Raw genomic sequence first — 19233 nt, 5'->3', positions numbered from 1 at the left:
AGTCTGTTTATGAATATACATTTCACAAACAGGGTGTGTAGTTAATGGTCTACAAAGAGAGGCATTCTCTCTTATGTATTAGCTCTGCTTATCGCAGTAAATGATGCTACGGTTCGCAGTGAAAACCACTCTTCCGTTTACTTGATTCTCTCATTTCTTTTTGAGTCACTGCTGAGTTTGTTTCTCTTTGTTGTCGATGTTTTTTCCCCTTAAGAATCTCCCACTCAGTTCCTGGAAAAGATGCTTTATTCAGGGAGGAAACGTCTGTTTGCTTGTCTGTTAGCATCTTTTTCATTTAGTCTTGAAGTGACAGGGTGTGAAGCTGGGTAGGCGTGTGCATCTCAGAAGTCAAAAGCACAAACACTAACAAGAGACCAAGTCGGCTGCTTTATTTAAGGTAAAATCAACACAAAACGATCGGGATTCATATTCCTCTGGTCAGCTTGGCTTTCTATCAGATCATTTTGCCACAAAGTGCATACATATTTGTACTTCAATCAAAAATAATGAAGATGATACTACAAACACAGTAGCTTAAAAAAACAGCACTCATCGCAATAATACAGCATGTAATCTAATGCAACAAAAAGGGCTTCTCTCATGTATTTAAAGCTACTACGAGGGACTTTCATTTGGGGTTGATTTTGGCGGTTCTTGTGGACAAAAGCAGTAGTGTTTCAGAGCACCAGAGTCCCTGGAGAAAAAAATCTCTCGTGTTCCTGCAGCAGGGTCTGTTAGTCCTGGTTCTCCCGTGCCTCCCTTCCCTCCCATGGGCCCAGCAATACGCCCTGGTCCTCCTTCGTCCCAGCGGGGACCGGGGGAGCAGCGAGGCGAAGCTCTGCTCCTATAGCCTGAGGAGGAACTGCTGCTTCCGGGGGCACGGCTCTTTACCTCCCAGCCGGATCTTCGGCTGTAGGTCAACTGCGGCGGTAAAGCCGCAACTGTGTCCGTCTGCTAGCTGCCGGAGTTCCCCCTGAAGTCTGACCTGAAGGACTTTCTGGTGAACCTGCGTGCCGGACTGTAACACTTAAATACATTCATTGTTGGTTTTAGTCTCTTGAGGTGAAGTGTTGAAATAATACCACCCTCAATCTTTAGCTAAGGCTGTACTCGGTCCTAGAATACAGTTGGCATTTCCCATCTTATGAAACCGTTTTGCAAAAACTGCATTGCTCGCTCAATATAGTTTCAACTGACATGTTTAGTGGCTGTTTATTTTTGACCATCCGTAGCCACCAAAGCTGTGCAACATCATCGTCACAGTGTGAGTGGAGCACACTCTTCAGGAGCTCCCCTCAAGTTCTTACTTTCAGTTTGCATTGATTCTTGTCACCCCTGTTATGTATAGTTTATAAGTCTCATCCCAATCTCTTTCAGTGCATACAAATGCAGAATTTACAATTAAGTAAATCAAACTGGCTGTAATTTGTAAAATGTTTCTTACAAATGTCCATGTCTGCTAATAACACAGGCACACTATCCATTAAACGCTAGTTTTTCACATTTATTATAACATTGGAGTGTCTGTATTTTGACCATTTATCAGTGGTAATTATAAGAGACTCTGGATTCTAAATCTCGAGGCGAATTGGCAATAAAGTTATTTTCCATTGGCTTCTTGTCGAGCCTTTATTATGACCACCATGATTTTTGGAGAAAGGCCAGCACATCTGTTGACCTTACGAGGTAAAAGGCTGCAATGTACAGTATTACAATGTGCTAATCAGTGTTCCTGTTGCCAGCACCTCTAGACAAAAGCATAGATAAAGCACTGGTTGCACAAGGTTACACTGGCTTGGTGTCTTTAGTGGTCAACACTAACACCTAATTGATCCAAACTGGTCCTGGCAGGCGAAGCGGGATGTGGCCGGCCATTGCAACTAGTGGCATGGGAAACGTGGCAATTAATGGGACACGGTGGCTGTCTCAGATTTAGTGGTGTCAACAGGAAGTTGCCCCCTCACACTGCAGCATTGCAGTAATTGGACCATTTGGTCTCTCTGGGCTCTTACAGGTGTAGAGGTTGAAACCTGGATCCAAATTTTAAAAAAATTGATTAGATGAAATTGGTACTTTTATGTAAAACTTAGAGGTCATCATTCAATTATTGTCCACCTCCCATATTAATGTTATCTGTGATGAATATCGGTACAGACAGTTGAGATGAAGAAAGTTCTTCAACACTGTATATGCGCTTAAACATCATGGGCCTGAGTGTGTATCCAATAATACGCGTGTGTGTGTGTTTTGAAGAGGCGGTCTTTTCTCTATCAGACTAATAATGTGTTAGTTCATTCTTCAAGATGTCTGTGACTGTAATTAGTGGATTGCTTTGAGGCAGGCCAGCCCAGGGCGATGGGAGGGACTGCGGGAAGTGAAGGGAGCAACAACACGAGGGAGGCAAGAGAAGAAAAGCGCCGTCCGTTTCAGAGTCCTGATGGAGGTTATATTTTCTGTGACAACTGGACCAGAGTAATCAAAATGTGTTAATAATCCCTTCAAAGGGCCTGGCGGCACATCAGTGAGAAGCCTCAGTGAACGCCAATCCCCCCGCTAGACCCTGGTTCTGGCTGCCCCACCCTCATTGACCCTCTGTCAGTCTCTCTTTCTCCCTGTCCCGCTCGGTCTTCGTGTCTTTTTGCTCTTGATCTCATCTGTCATGTTCAACCAATGTTTCAGTTGACCGTGTCGAGACAAACTTGCACCAAAGTTACATATCAAACTGAATCTCCTTATTTCCAAATCACAAAAATGAGAATGTGTCGCAAAGCTCGAATCTTGAGCCCAGGCCCCAGAAGGGGGCATTGGTCTTAGTGTTAAGAGTCTCTTTGGACACCCCACTGCTCGAGTGTCACCCCCCCAGGACGGGTCCAGGTCACACTGTATGGGTTCCAATAAGTTCTATCTTTTGTTTGAGGATTAACACAAAGGTCAAAGTTCACAAAGATGTCCAGATGGGGTGTCTAGTGCTAAATATCCATACCTTCCGCTCCTAAAAGGAGGTTGAGCGTGATCAATGGACTCAATCGATGGGCATAGTGGTGGAGGTAATGCTGCCAAAAAGTTTGATTGCATGCATATTGATCAGAGTGAGGCTAAGAAGCTGTAAGGCTATTGATTTTTTTGTTTTGTTGAGATTTGCATTGTTTTAGCTCAATTTAATGGTCTAAATATTTGGAATGAGTGTGGCTACACACACACAGGCACACATGCACAGTGGAATAAGTAGTTATAATGCTAATAACTCAGATAGTTAAATCAAGCTGATGTCAAAGTATTTTCACTTACTCAACCATCATTAACCACTCATTAGCTCTGAGTAGGCGTTTGTAGAGAATATTAGTGCCTCAAGCACAGAACGTCAAGAACTGTAACCCTACACACACACACACACACACACAGCAACATGTAAAACACAAATATAAACATGCAATCTTAGGTTCCATCTTGAATTGTATCGGTATCCAATATGAATGTCTTTTTTTTTGTTTTACATTCGTGGAACTTTTCTGTCAATGAAGTCTTTGCCAATTAGAGAAACCATGCCTCATTTAGTAGTCTAGTCTGAAGCTGCGTGTCAGGATCACTTTAAAAATGCATGGGGTCCAGGTGAGGTGCCCGAGCCACACTGTGACCTGGAAGCAGTTTGTGTGGCGTCTCAGGAGAGGCTGTGTCCAGTTTAGGGCAGGAGAAGGGACCGCGCTTAATAATAGAGCCCAGGCATCAAAGGCTGTAGACTGACATGGCATACATCATGAAACCTGTGTGTGTGTGTGTGTGTGTGTGTGTCTGTGTGTGTGTGTGTGTGTGTGTGTGTGTTTCAAGTTTTTCGTCGGTGCTCTTCACTTCTTTAAGTTTACGTTGAACGTTTTTTTTGTGCACATCACATACATGTGTGTCTAGTTATGCCTACCAGCAGTTGTTGTGTGTGTGTGTGTGTGTGTGTGCATAACACCTTTTGTATCAATGATTGGCATGTATGCAGGATACACAGCATATACCATCCATATGGTATTGTAGCGTGTGTTTGTGTGTGTGTGCGTGAATGTTCACAATAGGGCCCTCACTAGGTGGTGTGGCTCCCTGGGAAGGCTAGCGTAGCTGCAAGCGCTAGAGGACTCATTGACTTTCTAATGATTACTGGTCAGGCCCCCAGCCCATGCTAGTACCAGGGGTTTGGCCTAGCCGCTGCTGCTAGCCTCTGGCCACCGCCGTGCACCGCTATCGACTCACCCCCAGCCCCCTCTCTCTTTGGCCTGCTGGCGATGTGTCAAAACCCATTAGCACAGAGTTCCGCAACTATAGAGAAGGATCATTTTAGGTTTATCTTTCTTGCTTTCCTCTTGCTGCTCCACCACCGTCTCCTCTCTCTCTCTCCCTCTCTCTCTCTCTCTCCCTCTCATTCGTTCTCCCTCCGTCTCCTCATCCTCCTCCACCCTGCTAAAATGAAGAGAGAAACACAGAGAAAAATGAGTAACCTTTGACAGGAGTTGTTCCAGTTGTGGTATGTATGGCTGTGTATTGATCTGCATTGGCTTTAGGAACTATAGAGAAGAAAGTCAGCGAGTTGCCGCTGCTTTCAAGTCCCACACAGTTGTTTTTTTTTCTGGGGAAAGACAAGGAAGTTTCAGATTCATATTGACCTCCTTAGGTCCCATAAGCTATGGAGATTTGTTTAGAGAAAGGGGTGCGGTGTTGTAACATGTATATGTGTAAGAAATAAGTTCAGGAGTATGATCCCATATGTAATCTTCTGTCGTGTTAATTTCCGGTTTGTGTTTGTGTGTGTGTGTGTGTGTGTTTGAGAGAAAGAGAAAGTGTATTTTCATTCTCCATTGTATCGTGTGCTATGTATAATGTATCTTTCTGCTCTTCTTGTTGAGTTTGACCTCTCGACACACTTTGTTGTTTCTTTCAAGTTATTGACCGACGCAGCCAGTTTATCCAGATAACTATTTTAGAGTGTGGAACTTTTTTATTTTTAAAGAGCCAAAGAGCCATGGTTTGAATTAGAACAGATCCACGCACACACTCGCACACTCGCACACTCGCACACTCGCACACGTACACAGCTCAGCGAGACAGCATCCTTCTAACCCAGCACTTCTTTTTCCGGTAAGCTCGATCTCCCAGGAGACAAAATGCCTGTCAAAGACTTTGTCCAAACAACAAGAAATCTGTGGCAAAAAAAAAACAAATACTTCTCCATCACTGTTCATCAATCCATCTCGTTGTGAAATCATTATTTATTTATGGAACTTTAAAGCGCGTTATTTGAATAATGCGGGGTATGACGAAGGGGGAGCTGTACGGAAACAACAAAATGACAACCACACCAAAACCACCCGAGGGCACATGCCAGCACATCGCATCAGTGTCATCCTTCCTCGCTTTGCCCCTGTGGGCTTACTGCTCAGCAGGTAGCCACGCACACAAACACACACACACAAGCATTAACACTTACTATTAATATTCCAAAACATAAGCAAACCGTATGAATTTGCTTCATAAGGACACACTAAAACACACACACACACAGAGTCAATAGATTTCTGATAAATTCAAAATACAGAATATTTGACAAATATAGACACAAACTTACTTTTACTCTCTCCAACACACACACACACACACACACACACAGACATATGCACCACGCCCTCGGGCCCTGGAGGCGGCGGCAGTGGCATCAGCGGTCTGATAGATGGATCCTGTCTCCTTGTGATCTCCACTTGTCAGACAAGTGTCACACAAAGCCCAAACACAAATGAAAAACACAGGTATGGGGGCACATGTCGGTGTGAGAGGACCTCGCCGATGCCTCCCCATCCGTCAGCAGCTAAGACGCTCATCCGCTGACTTGGGACGAGGGCGTAAACGTGTGCCTGTCAAGAGTGTTTGGGCTATAGATGTTCCTGCTTTGCAGACTAATGGGTTGAACACTTGTGTTTGCTTTATGGTGCTGTCATCTTGAGCTTTGCTGTCAGTCAGAAACACATAGCCAGGGCGTTACCAGTGGCCGGACTTCTGTACCATTTGTCCCAGTTTGCGCTGTTAGAAAAGATTCGGTGTTATCTTGATTTGAACCCAAACATAGTTGAACTTCTTCGGATCGGTGGCTGAGGCAGGTATAGTGGCGAAGGAAGCATCCCCTACAAGGCGACACGCACAGACACCACATAAAGTCCTTACTCACTCATGATCCGACAATAACTTTTGGTTCCAGTTGTGGATCTGCCCCCCACACCTAGCAACTGAACACCTGGATGTCGCAGGCAAACCACAAAGACAGCCAACTTGTCCAAAAACACAACACAGCACATTACCCCACACCCCACACACATACCCCCACCCCCACCCCACCTACTTGCCAGACAGTAACAACCCAAACCAGACCACGACTAAAACGAGGGAGAACCCACCTTTTGTTTACTATTCTCAAAGGTGGATCATGGGCCGGGCCTGGTAAGGGATTGTGACAGAGGTGATGTCTAAATTAATGATTCATGATCTTTCACATGGGCTACAGTAACGGCCTTGAAATATTAATGACAGCTGCAGAATAAATTTGATTCCCCTTTCTCTCTGATTATAATCCACAGTAGCGCTCACACACATGTTTATTTATGCCCTGGAGATGAGGTACGGGGTCACTATGAGGAGTTTGTCTGCGCACACACACACACACATACACAGACACACACACACTCCTTCCTGCTCCCTCTTGCCGCTTGCACTTGTGTACCGCCTCATTGTTTTGGAATATGTACATATCTTTCACGTGTGGTGGGCGAGTGGGCTATACATTATACATTATATGCTTGTACAGTCTAGATATGATATACTGTATGAATACTCTGCAGCTGGCAGTCAGGGGTTTTTTGTTTGTTATTTTAATCAAGTCGGGGGCTTTTTCAGTACTTTTTTTTTTTTTTGGAGGGAGCACGACCTGAGTAGAGAAAAGAGGGTGCAGGATGTGTCTCTGTGTACTAGGTGGAAATTGAATTTACTGTCTTGAGGTAATCGGACTTGCAAACTGAGACACGACTCTGTTCAGGTCATGCCACTTTTGGATTTAGAGCCTCCACTATTTGGGTCCCTTTGGAACAATTTCACAGTCGTAAAACAACTCTTGTCGAGTCATAAACATCAGAGTATTATTCACTATATGTGGCACACCCTTAGAATTAAGTTTTCTGCCTCGTATAGCTAAAAGCCAGCAATCACAATGACCCGTTCCTTGGCTGTGGCCACTTGACAACTCTGCAGCAGAGTGAAGGTTGTCTGTCATGAAATGTCTTCTGATTTTGTTTTTCCCAGACATCTCAGACATCATTGCTGTAAGCCTAACTCGCAGCAACATAACCCGGGCTCGCTGCACAGATAACTATCAGCTGTTTGTGTCTCAACATGTCACTGGAGATCTCTGTCTTTCTCTGTCACCTCCTTGTATCCCTCCTTCTCCTCGGTTCGCCCCTTGCTTCCTCCTCTGTAATGAGGCAAACAGGATAGGAGCCCAAGCTAAAAAAGCTTGCACACAAATCCAAGTTTCTGGCAAGAATAAAAACTATAGCCCCACATAAATTCATTTTAAGACATTAGAATATTTCTGGTGCTCGTCAGGTCAAAATGTCTCAGGAAAGGTTTGGTCGAGCAGCATCGAGCATCGAGCAGTGCTTTAGTTTTACTGGTTGGTCTTGCTGGACTTCGTAGAAGCATTTATGTAAAAACTTCTCTTGTAGGTTTGCTGTTATTCCTGTTGTTTGTATCCTTCAGCCCTTGTTTGGACAATTACACAAGTGATGGGCCTAATTGCTCATCATTCAGTTGTCACCTCCCCTCAGGAGACGGCCTCCCGTGAGAACAAACTGCTCTCTAAACTCCCCCAAGTTTGCTCATTTAAATTCATCATGGCGAGCGAATGCTGTTTTTCAGGCCAGTCTTCTCACACGTTGTCCACGTATCAAAGATATTTGTCCCGCTGCTATTTAGAGTTTAAAAAAAAAAAAAAGAGAAGAGTTTTTAGGCCAAGATATGATTTGATGTATTTGGCATCAGTCCCTGTGGGTTAAATTTCCATTTCTCTCTTTTATTAGAGCCACCAAAGGTATTCACACTGATTTGAATTGGTTTCCAACACACTTCAGGTGCTTCTCTTTATGACACCATATGGACATTGATTTCTAGTTTGCAAGACTGTCAGGTAATTTCAGGCTAATCTATTTTAATAAAACGTCCTGGCAGTGATGTGCGTATTGCGTTATGTCGTGCCGTGTCATGTGTTTATGTCTGTATTAAGGCCGTGTATAACTAAGATGTCATATCATCGGTTTCCCGTCTGTTTTGGTTGTGTTTAGCCTTGTCTGGCTCTGCCACAGTGTGCTCTGCCACTGTGACATGACAGCGGCCACGACTTCATGCTCTGTTTGAGGTAGAAAAAAAAAAAATCAGTCGGGAGATGTTTTCTTCCTTTTTTTCAGGCACGCACACATTTTCCCCATGTCTGACGGAGTGTATGCGAGTATTCTGTACATGAATATTTGTGCGTTGATGTTGTGTGTGCATTTGTATATTTGTGTGCGTAATCCTAATGATGCCTTCCTTCTCTACTCTATTGGGCTGTCAGCATGTTGCTGGTGACTGTCACACACACACACACACACGCACCTTCCAAATCTTGCTGAGAGAGGTCATTTTTCAGTGTCAGGACAGAGGATTCACGTTGGCACCAGATAGATCCGGGACACGTCGGACTCATTATTCTCTGTTTGCATGTGTCTGCTCCGTGCAGAAATACAAGTCGACGTGTGCAGAAGGCTTGAGCTGAAAACCTGTAAAGTCTCTCAGCGCTTTGTTACCATTAGCCTCATCAAACTGCATTGCAGTACGTCTCAAGTGCGGTACAAGTGAGTGTTAAATTAATAAATGGATAACCTGTAACAAACGCAACACAATCAGGGTGGGAGACGAATGGTAAGGATGAATGCATAGGGGGTCCCATAAGAGAAAACAAATTCAATCCCAGGTTTTAGCATAGAAATGTCATGTCATTCTTCATCTTGCATATTTATTTTGTTCCGTCTAGTCCCATTACTCCGCATTCGTTTTCTCTTTTCACATCACTCCCTTTTTGCTGGCCCTCCTCCCTCTTTCTCGCCTCCCTCCCTTTTTTGAAAGGGTGGGTGACCGTGTGGGTAGACATGTGGCAATGTGGGGAAGGTGGAGGTCAAGGCCAGTGCCCCAGGAGTGTGGTATTTTAATCTGGGCTATTTGTAATGACAGGCCTCCTATGGGCGCAGAGGAGTGGCAGGTTGAGAGGCTCTGACAGGTTCTAATCGCTGTCAGGAAAAAAAGTAGCTGAAGAATGTGCCGGCTACACCCCCTCCCCTTCCGGTCCTCTCCCGTAGCTGTTGATCCCTGCTGTCTCTCTCTCTCTCTGGTCCGTTGACTTAAACCTCCTAAAGGTGAGTGAAGGATCTTTGTCTCCCCCTATTTAGTTTTCTTTCTTTATTTTGGCTGGCATCCAGGAGCCACTACCTACCACTATAATCCCTTCCTCTTTCCTCCCCTTCCTCTCTGTTTCCCCCCCCCCCCCCCCCCCCCCCCCCCCCCCGTAGACCCCGCCTCCTCTTTTCCACTGCTGTGGACAGTTGTTGACATTCCTTTGGCATAAAGACTTGGCCTGTCCCGGTGTGTCCCATGGCCATTGGCAACCTGCCTGGTTTAGTGTCTATGCCAAATTATTCAATATGGGAGAAATGAAAGGATGACAAAGTTGTATGACTGTGAAAATATGACTTAAGTAACTATACATCTTTCTATCTTTTACACAGCTGTGATGACTTTTGTCTTACAGTATGCAAACGATGTCCATGACAAGAAGCCCTTACTATTCACAAACCACCATGTTGTCATCCATGTAATGTGTATATTTTGTATTGAACAATAGATATTGCATACGGATAAAGTACTCTGCAACAGGTAGAGGTGAAATACAATCGATACAGCTCTACATAAAATGCAAAATTTTTCTCTGGGCTCAATTCAAAATCTATTCCGATTTAAACGCCGTTGTAATCTCTGAAGCCACAGATTATATTTTATTTGAGTGGATTATATTGCAAGATGTTCCTGTACAAATTATCACATCCAAGTATCCATGAAATCAACCAATGGCTGTCGTCTACGCTGGTCCTAATACTCAATCAAGTTTGTCTAGGCTGTGGATGCCTCACAACTTGAGTGTAACCTAAATTCCATGTTGTGTGTCTAATCAGCGAGGAGAGATCAGATCCCTTCAAATCAGACATGAAAGAGAATATGTGAAAAAATCTAACCAGAAAATAGTTGGCCCAAGTTGGTTCTAACTCGGCCAAGGCCGGGCCTCTGTAATGCTCTATTGTTAACGGCTTCATGTTGTATTTGACCCTCATGAGTCACCATTCTGTTGAGCCATTGTCATACAGTGACACTGCTATTGGAGATATTTTTTTATTTTGTAGAACAATTTTTTGCACTTTCCTGCTTGTTTGTCTCAGTATTGCTAATGAAAAGGGCATATATAGGCTGACACACAATGAACAACAGGCTTTTCCTTTCCCCACTCAAGGACTGAACCATCAGCAAAAAAACAACAACCCCAGTAAGAAATACAAATATAAAAGTACCTTACGGAAAAACAAGACGGCCAAAGGAACTTTTCAGGTTGAACACAAACTTGCTGCTCAGCCTCTCTTCTCCTTTGGCACAGGACGAGGATGGCCAGGCTTTGCCCAGGTGCCGTCTGTGCCATTGGCGCTAGAGCGAGGAGAAGCTGGCATACTTTGGGCATGGCTGCGGCCCCTTCTTCCTCAAAGGCTTGCCTCGTCTCCCTTCTTTCCCCTCACGGTCCCTGCTGCTCCATAGCCCAGGGAGCTCATTAGGCCAGACTTCCTCTTCATTTAATCCATTTTTCATAGCCTAAAAAACAGTCCCTGATCTTAAAAATCCTGGCTAATTTAAGCCTGGATGTTGGGGAAAAAGAGTGAAAATATCATGAAAAAAGAAGGCCCGTGCATGCCTTTTCACATTTCTGATGTCAAAATTAAATGTTTTTTGTAGAGCTATGGCTCCTATGGCCAGGATGGAAAGATGCGGGCCTAGCACTAATTTGACCAGTTTTCGAACAGAGTTTTCGACCCCAACGGGCAGCATCCTACTCCATCCACTTCCGCGCCTGTTGTCTGTGTGTCTTGTGGGAGACCAATGTGTTAACTTGGCCTAATGAAAACATTGGTAATAACATGCTCCCTCTCCGTGTTCCTTTTAATTATGTATCTCCGACTGGATACCAGAAGGCCCCTGTAGGCTTCCAGCTCCACTTGCTGTGGAAGTGAAGTTTCAGTTGTAACTCAGATCCTGGTGGGGAGGATCTGCACAGAGATCTTGCCTTGCTCTCTCTTGCCAACATTATGTTCTTTCTATCATTCTCCGTTACGTATTGACCAAGAGAAACTTATGTGGAGAATATTATCTCCACATAAACACCGGCAAAGTTAACATCCTCAAAAGTTGTCCAAGGCTTTGTCCTTTATCTCTCTCTACGAGGACAAAGCATTTTTTATTTTTTTTTCCCCCCTCTTGCAGGAAACCATCACAGCATTAATATACCTCCCAGGTATTAAGTGTTGATGAGTGCCTGTCTCCTCAGGCTGACACTTATTTCACCAAAGGTCTCAGAGCAAGGGAGGGGGTGGGGGCATCACTGAGGTAAGAGAGGGAAAAAAAAGAGCTGCTTGCATACCCAGCCAACGGATGTGGCGGAATTGTTAAGCAGTCTCGGCTGCCCTCTCGTTAGCCTCCGAGATGCCTGGTGACAAAGGTGAGGCAGCGAAAGTTGCGGTGGGTTGAGAGGGGCCATGCCATGCCATGGCCGTGCCAGGCCGGGACCCTGTGCCACTGTCTCCGGTGCCGCCTCTGTCAGCACGCCCTATGCCCCAGGCCACTGCAGAGAGGGCACGGGGGGGGGCTGTCACGCGTCGGCCTCAATTACAATCAGGGGACGGCTGCCCACTGTCACGGCTCATAGTGCAGTTGTAATAGCGGCGCTCTATCGAATCCTCACCTCCCATCCAGATGATGTTCGCTGGAGAAGTACTGCCGATGGAAGTTCTCTTTCTGTTGCAGTTGTTCCATCTCGACAAACCTATAGATAACCTTACATATGCACCTAATAAGCTATTGTGTTCAACATTGGTTTTCACTACTGCATTCAGAAAATTCCTTTTCACTTAACCTTGTGACTGCTGGCCATTGACAAGCCTCTGAAAATGATTGATTTTACTTGAGCACCTTGGGATGCATTCAATCAGTCAAAGGAAAACTCCTTTAATGTACTTGAATTTGTATCTCCTGTTCCATGCTTACATTTCTTTTCCTTTTGTTAAATTTGTCAGAGAAGATCTTGTCGGATGCTTTTCATCATACTATATGTGTTCTACATAAAAGCCTTGTGAGATGCCCTTAAATTGGAGCGGGCAGAAATCACACTGTGCTAGTTTCCATGTATGTCATGATGACTATTCCCATGCAGACGAACACAATAATAGGCCGTATGCTGTAGTTGTCAATGCACTTCACAAAAGGAAACACAAGTTCAATAAGATTGTGTTAAAGTTGAAGGTGCCCTGTGGTATTGTCTTGTAAACCGCCATGCTGAATGTATACAGGAGACAGAAAAACTTTTCTTTGCTCTTCTATGAAAGAATGTTGTCTTCTAATGCAATATAAACCTATGACCTCCCCTCTGTGGCTGTGTTTGGTTACCTGCTGTTGTAGTCCTTCTTGCCTAATATTCTTAAAACCATACACTTAATAAATATCTTCTCTTCTAACCACCTGCAGAGCTGCTACCCACTGGTGCAGTGTGTATTTGTGTATTTAAGGTGTAGAGGTGCAAATACAGCATGTGTTCTGCAGCGTGGATTGATCTTGTTGCAGAGTCGTATGTGCAGAGTTGTTTCTTGCGCATGGATACTCTGTCATAATAGAAATATTGAGTTATTGGTGTGTGTTTTTCTTTTCGGCTGCCCGGCTGTGTGGACTACATGCTGGTTTACACGGAGGATCCACATACTTATATGAGGAATCAGCATATTAGTATCTCACTATAGGGTGTTGTAGGCATGCCTGGCTGCTGCTGTTCCTGTCAGTCATGACAGGGTCGCATACCATCACCCCGCCCCTGAAGAGAAAATAACACCTCGCTAAAAGAACCACTGTGTGTCGGACAAATGTGGTGCCACGTCCTCATGTCCAACCCGTCCAAGCAGCATTATGGCAAGATTAGCTTTGCCAGATGTCATACATAATTCATGAGGGGAAAGTAAAATGTATCTTACGGTTGTGTTATTACAGACTTGATGACTCTCTCTGTGCGTACACCAATCGTAGAAACTTAATTCTAACTCCCCGATCCTATTGTCACCTTCATCTGCAAACTTCTAAAAAAAAAAATGAAAACAATTTTGCTCAGCAGCTTTTGTGACATGTGTGTGTGTTGCTCAGTTATAGATTAAAAGTGAAGGATTTGCTATACAAGAAAGAGAGTTGAAGACAAAAGACAGGGACCGGTGGGGGGAGGCAAATTAAAAAAAAAAAGGGCCAGCTACTGAGTTGACAATTGAGTTTTAATATCATGTCCTTTATGAATAATTAATTTGATGGCGCTAAGGCCCCTTTAGAAGGTAGATTAAATTAGTTCTGCCATGTCTTAAAACTTAGATATGCTTCATTAGTGTGGAAGATGGTGGCAGACGAGTTGGGTATTCACTTAAGCCCGGTTTAGCTAATGATGAGGAACAGGAGACACCTCATCGCCCAGCAGTGATGCGCAATGTTACATTTGCATGAACGTCAGTCAAACGGAGGCAGGAATTCAACACGTGAGGCTTTCAATGAGAGTGCCTGAAGGATTGAACGGCTTGGAAAATGACTGTGTGTCGTAAAGCGAGCATAAGTAAACAATGTACACTCTGCGCGGGAGCGTCTCCGTGCCCTTACATGTCTCGCCCTGTTGTGTGTATTCACAGTGGAAGCTGACAATAATCTGCCTTCAACTCCGTGGCCCCGGTCATTGTCAAATGAGGCACATGATGCGTCTCTCTTTTTGCGAGTTCCCTCTGTGCTCCGTATTCCGCCCATAATGGCAGTATTATTTTCCCTTTACCTGACCCAGGGGAAGTGCGATGGTATTACCCTGAAGTGAGACACAAACTTGTGTTTGTGCCGTCTGTCAGAGCAGACACAACGACGCAGTGTTTCTGATAACAGGCTGCACTGTTGCTCGCTCAAACGAAATTGTCAGAGCACCTTAGATTCGCCAGAAGAGAATTTGATGTATCGTCTGCGCATAAGAGGGCATACTATGCCTGTGGCAGTGACTTGTTAAAAGAAGTGAATGCATGCCACCAATAGAAACACGACATGTTTGATGGAGTGACGCTGTGAGAAATGAAATGAGCATTTTACACTCAGTAGTCAAACACATGAGGAATAGAGGACGAGCATTTTTTAATTTGATATCTCTGTCAGCGAGTAAGTTGAACAAGCTTTTTCTTCAAGTTAAAGGAAAAGCTTGTTCTTTAAATTTGAATTGATGCAGTTTTGGCCGTCGTTCTTATAGGTGGTGGTTACTCAACAACTTCATTCCTGCTATCTGGGGATGCAGAAAGCCGTTTAGAGTTATCAGACACCTTCTTATTATTAAGATATTATATGAATCCCATATTTGGATAGAATTAAGGAAAATGCATCCAAAATTTCATTAGAAATCGTAAATTGTGCTAAGCAGGCTATAGGACAAAATTGGTCAAAAACGTGTTCCTGTTGTATCATTTACCCATTTAACACAACTTAAGACAAATAATTAATGAAATCAATTAAAAGCATTGCATGCTATGTTGCTAAAATAGCTGATATTAGTCCTTCCCTCACTTTCCACTAAATCTTGAGGTTTCTCTATATGGAAACCCATCAGGCATTTTGTTATTTATATTTCTCATACTGAATCTTAAAGGAAAAGTGTTGGCAAACTATTCTTCACGCTCCAAAATCAGCTGGCCTCCGCGGTGCAGCCTGTCTCTCTACAGCCAGCTTCAACTCTCTCCTTTCTTTGTTTTTTTTGCTGTGTTTTGGGAGCCCTCCCTCAGCTCATGAGTATTAATGAATTCAAAGTTTGAGGAAAATAATCTTTAAGTGTTTCCAACTGTCAGATCCCGTCAGTGCAACCACTTCTAATGGCCTACGCCTTCCATTCAGGCTGATGTTTGATGTCTCCTTTTCATGCCCTCCTTTTTCCTCTTTGCTAAATTGCTGCCGACAGTCCTATGTCCCCACAGATTGTTTGTTTGCTTTCTACCACGCTTGTTTTACATACCGGCGACGTAACGAGGATTCATTTAGTGTGCTGTTAATGGGGCGGGAGGGGGGGGGGGGGGTGGTCCACTGCTTTCTTATAGGATGCGATCACGAGTCAGGTAGCAATCTGGGACATGTTGGGACTTCTGAGAGCCTCCAAAGCCAAATCTTTTCTAAAAAGCGGTGCCGGGTTTTTCACGTCCAAAAACACTTGACGGGGAACAGCTGGGCAGGAACAGTCGGGCTCCGTAAGCCGTCACATTCCCATCAGTTTGAACGGGAGCGGCGTTCAAGCATTGATCGAGACAGTCTTCAGGCTCCTTTGTGTGTTACTTCACTCAGCGTTTGCGTCAGTTCCAACGTTCAGCTCACACAAACAGTGGGGCTGGGTGGGCGAATCCAACAAAGCACAGTTAACAAGTTATTTCATTCATTAAGCAACAAGAATCTATCATCAGTCGGTGTTGAAAAGTGCTAAATACTCCCAGCACTCTGAAGACAAATAGAGGGAGGCTCCCAACAGGCCTTGTCAAAACATGCAAATGAGCTTGACGCCACGTCCGATTTTGACAAACATAATTAAGGTGTTCCAATTCGGGACATGTTAATAAAGAAGACTGCAGGCCTCCCCCAGGTTTTCACCAATCAAGCCTTAAAGCTTTGTGTGTGGGTGTGTTTAATTGAGTGTGTGTGTGTGTGTTTTTTTCCCCCTCCCCATCTCCCGTTTTATTGGATAATGAACTGTTGAAGTGTTAGATCTGCTTTCGCAGTCTTTCACTGAGTTTGAGGAGATAGGCAGGGAAGAGCTGCCCGAGGTGTGGTGTTGTACAGATAATTAAAAGGCAAGAAATTTGTGTTTCGCTCTTTGATCTGCCTGTCAACTTACTGATTAGAGACGTGAAAGCCTTTTAATCAACAGTAATGTGATGATTAACGCTCCTAAACTGTTGAAAATGAACTAGAGGAACGTCAAGTTTCCTCTTTCTTCTCCCCCTCCTCCTCTTTATATCTCTCCCTGAGTCCATTTCAGACTAACTGGCAAACTTTTCTCCTCCGTCAGTTCCACCGGCGGCTGCTGCATCAGATGTTGTGTTTGATTAGGACCAACTGACATGTTTTTAGTCTCCTACATTTTAGTCCGTCTATTCTCTCGTCATTGGTGGAGCTCAAATTTGCTTCAATGTGTTTGTCTTCCAAATCCAGCAGAATATTCTTCTATTAATGTGTTTTTACATAACGTTGACCGTCTGCTTAGATATGGTCATTATGTTATTACAGTGCTCATTTGCTGTGGCACCATCATTTATACTGATAATGAAATCAAATCATTTAAGCTGCAGACTAAAGCACTTAAAATCTGGTTGAATAAAGTTTGACGTACTAGTGTGTTTTTTATATTTTTATTCAATTATTCCATATTTTTTTATATTTTAGCTGCGATGTGGCCCGGCAAAATTGTGTGACACAAATGTCACAAATATGAATAATGCATACACAAATTAGCTCATTCGGAAATGAGTTTAATTTTACACTTCATACATTTTTTTACAATTTTTGACCAAGTTTAATCAACACACAAAAAAAAATCACTTTCCCAGCTCTGGAAATGGAATTAATAAGTCCGCTCTGTTTGAGCTTCGCAATTGACCAATCGGGATACGCGGAGAATAGGTATATAGGCCGACCAGCCGTCTGTAGAAATTCCCTATTTTTTAATTGAAGACCTCAGAAAGCAATGCTCCTGCCTACACATTGTTGCATGCGGGGCAATCACAGCAAGCGCCCGAGTCCATTAGTTTTCATTTGGATGGTTCAGTAAGACTGGTTGATTAAGTCCAGGCAATTTGCTTGTACCCTCATTCTCCACTCAGCCCTCCTGCTTCTCAGCCCGCTGCCACTAGCAGGACTGTCGTTCAGGTTAATTTAATCTGGTTTGTTAAGACATTTTAACACAATAGCTTTGTGGCTGTCAAGATGCCTTGGTGCACTGTAGTTTGCTGCAGTTTATTACGGCCTATCTTTGCATATAAATGCTCTTAGACATCTGACTGTATTAGTAAATACACTAACGGTAAATACGCTGTTTTATATTGTAACTAACTCATTGGATCAATGTAATACATGAGTGGCTCTGTCAGAGTATCTGCATGTCCACAGGGACGTGTAGGGTAATTTCATAAATGTAGAACAAGCTATTCCTTTCCAAGCCTCATCAATTCTCATCTAATGCAGGTGAAAGGGACGTAAATCTGGGGATCTGAGCATTTGAGGCTAAGGTGGAGAGAAGAGTGGAGGTGGAGCTGAAATAAGAAGGAAAATATAGCTTTCAGTTCTCTCCACCCCGGTTCAGCTTTAAACAAACGGTTCTATTACCAGCTGCTCTCCTACAGGCCCGCTCATTTATTCCCATTAAACTAGCGTCTTATCACCCATAAGACGTCTCTTATGTCTCTCCATTTACCAATTGTCTATAATCAGCCATTTAAAACAGCAGCGGAAATTTCTCTCGCGCCTAGTTTCGGTCTGACGGACAGGCAAACGAGACGGGAGGAGGAGGAGGAGGAGGGGGGGACGGGGGAGGAGAGAGAGAGGGATATTTTCTATGGAATGATGAATAGGCCAAGTTGAGTGGCTGACTAACTGAGATCTGTCTTAATCAGAAGTGATTTGTCAGAACAGGAGCTCTGCGGGGTCAGGGCGCAGGCGATGAATAAAACAGAGCCTGGCGGAGTGAAGAAAGGCCCCAGAAATCCACCCTGACTGCCCACCACCGCTCATACACATGCAAGGGGAAGGGCCGACGCATGGGCTAAGTCAGTGTGGACCGACTCTGCTTCTGCCTGCCCAGAATATTTCAGGTTTTGGGCCTTTTTTTTTAAAGTGCTCAGACTCTGCCTGCGTCTCTCCTACCTGACACGGCGTGGTGTTGAAGAGGAATCGATGTTAAACAGGGTGGAAAAATGTTTGAAGACGATGCACTTCCTCTTCTGAAACACTAGGAATCCTTCATGCGAAGTAACAGTCGTAGGTTTTTATTATTATAAGTAACCTCGTAGTGTAACATTGCTAAGCTTCCAGATGCTACATGCGCCCCCCCCCCCCTCCCCCTGTGACCTAGCACTTGGCACCTCTTTATTTCGAGCTGTAGCTCGGTGCGAAGGCGCTAGCCTCATGGCCTGTGGGCTCAGCATTACAAATACATCCCAGTGTGGGTACAACTTTGATGGAGGTGATGAAAGTCTGTCACCAGGCAGTTGTAGACTTGAGAAGCTCTTAAAAAAAAAAAGCTTCTCTGGAAGTGTACAAAGACAGGTAACTTTATTCACCTGGGAGTCGCAGGCATATAAGTTGACTGCTGCACTGTGTGTGTGTGTGTGTGTGTGTGTGTATATGTGAGAAAGAGAGAGAGAAAAAAAAATGTATGGTCTAACATTTATTAGGCTCCTCCTTACTTCCCCTCAACCCTCCCATGGGTCTCCATGCCCCGTTTGTTGGAGTGTGTGGCTTGTGTCCGGATACAACTGTGTGTGGTAACCTTCAAAAAGTGGTCTCAACTGCTTAATGAAAAGGAGCTGTGCTGAGCCTCAGAGCACACCACTGTCAGGTCTTGTACCCTTTCCGCTCTGGGGACGGAGGGAGCAAAGGCACAAAAAAGAAAAGGAAAGAAAGAGAGAGAGAGAGAGAGAGAGCCCTCAGACAGTGTGTAACTGCTCTGAAACAGCTCCTGTAAAATAGATGATGCCTCCAATTAAATGTGTCCGTCGACTGGAGAAAGTTGAAGGCTGTGGAGGATTGAATGCTACCAGGATTGTTGGCTTTCTAAACTGTATTGTCCTG

The 19233-nt window shown here is 44.2% G+C and overlaps 1 protein-coding gene across 2 annotated transcripts in view; it reads left to right on the top strand.

Annotated features, from left to right (window-relative positions):
• The window catches only part of vti1a (vesicle transport through interaction with t-SNAREs 1A), a 104743-nt gene that overhangs the window by 45370 nt on the left and 40140 nt on the right, over positions 1-19233 (top strand). The window lies entirely within an intron of this gene.

This window comes from Pholis gunnellus (assembly GCF_910591455.1).
Source record: "Pholis gunnellus genome assembly, chromosome: 21".
Lineage (NCBI taxonomy): Eukaryota > Metazoa > Chordata > Actinopteri > Perciformes > Pholidae > Pholis > Pholis gunnellus.
The sequence above is the reverse complement of the archived record's forward strand: the minus strand, read 5'-3'. Positions and strand labels throughout refer to the sequence as shown.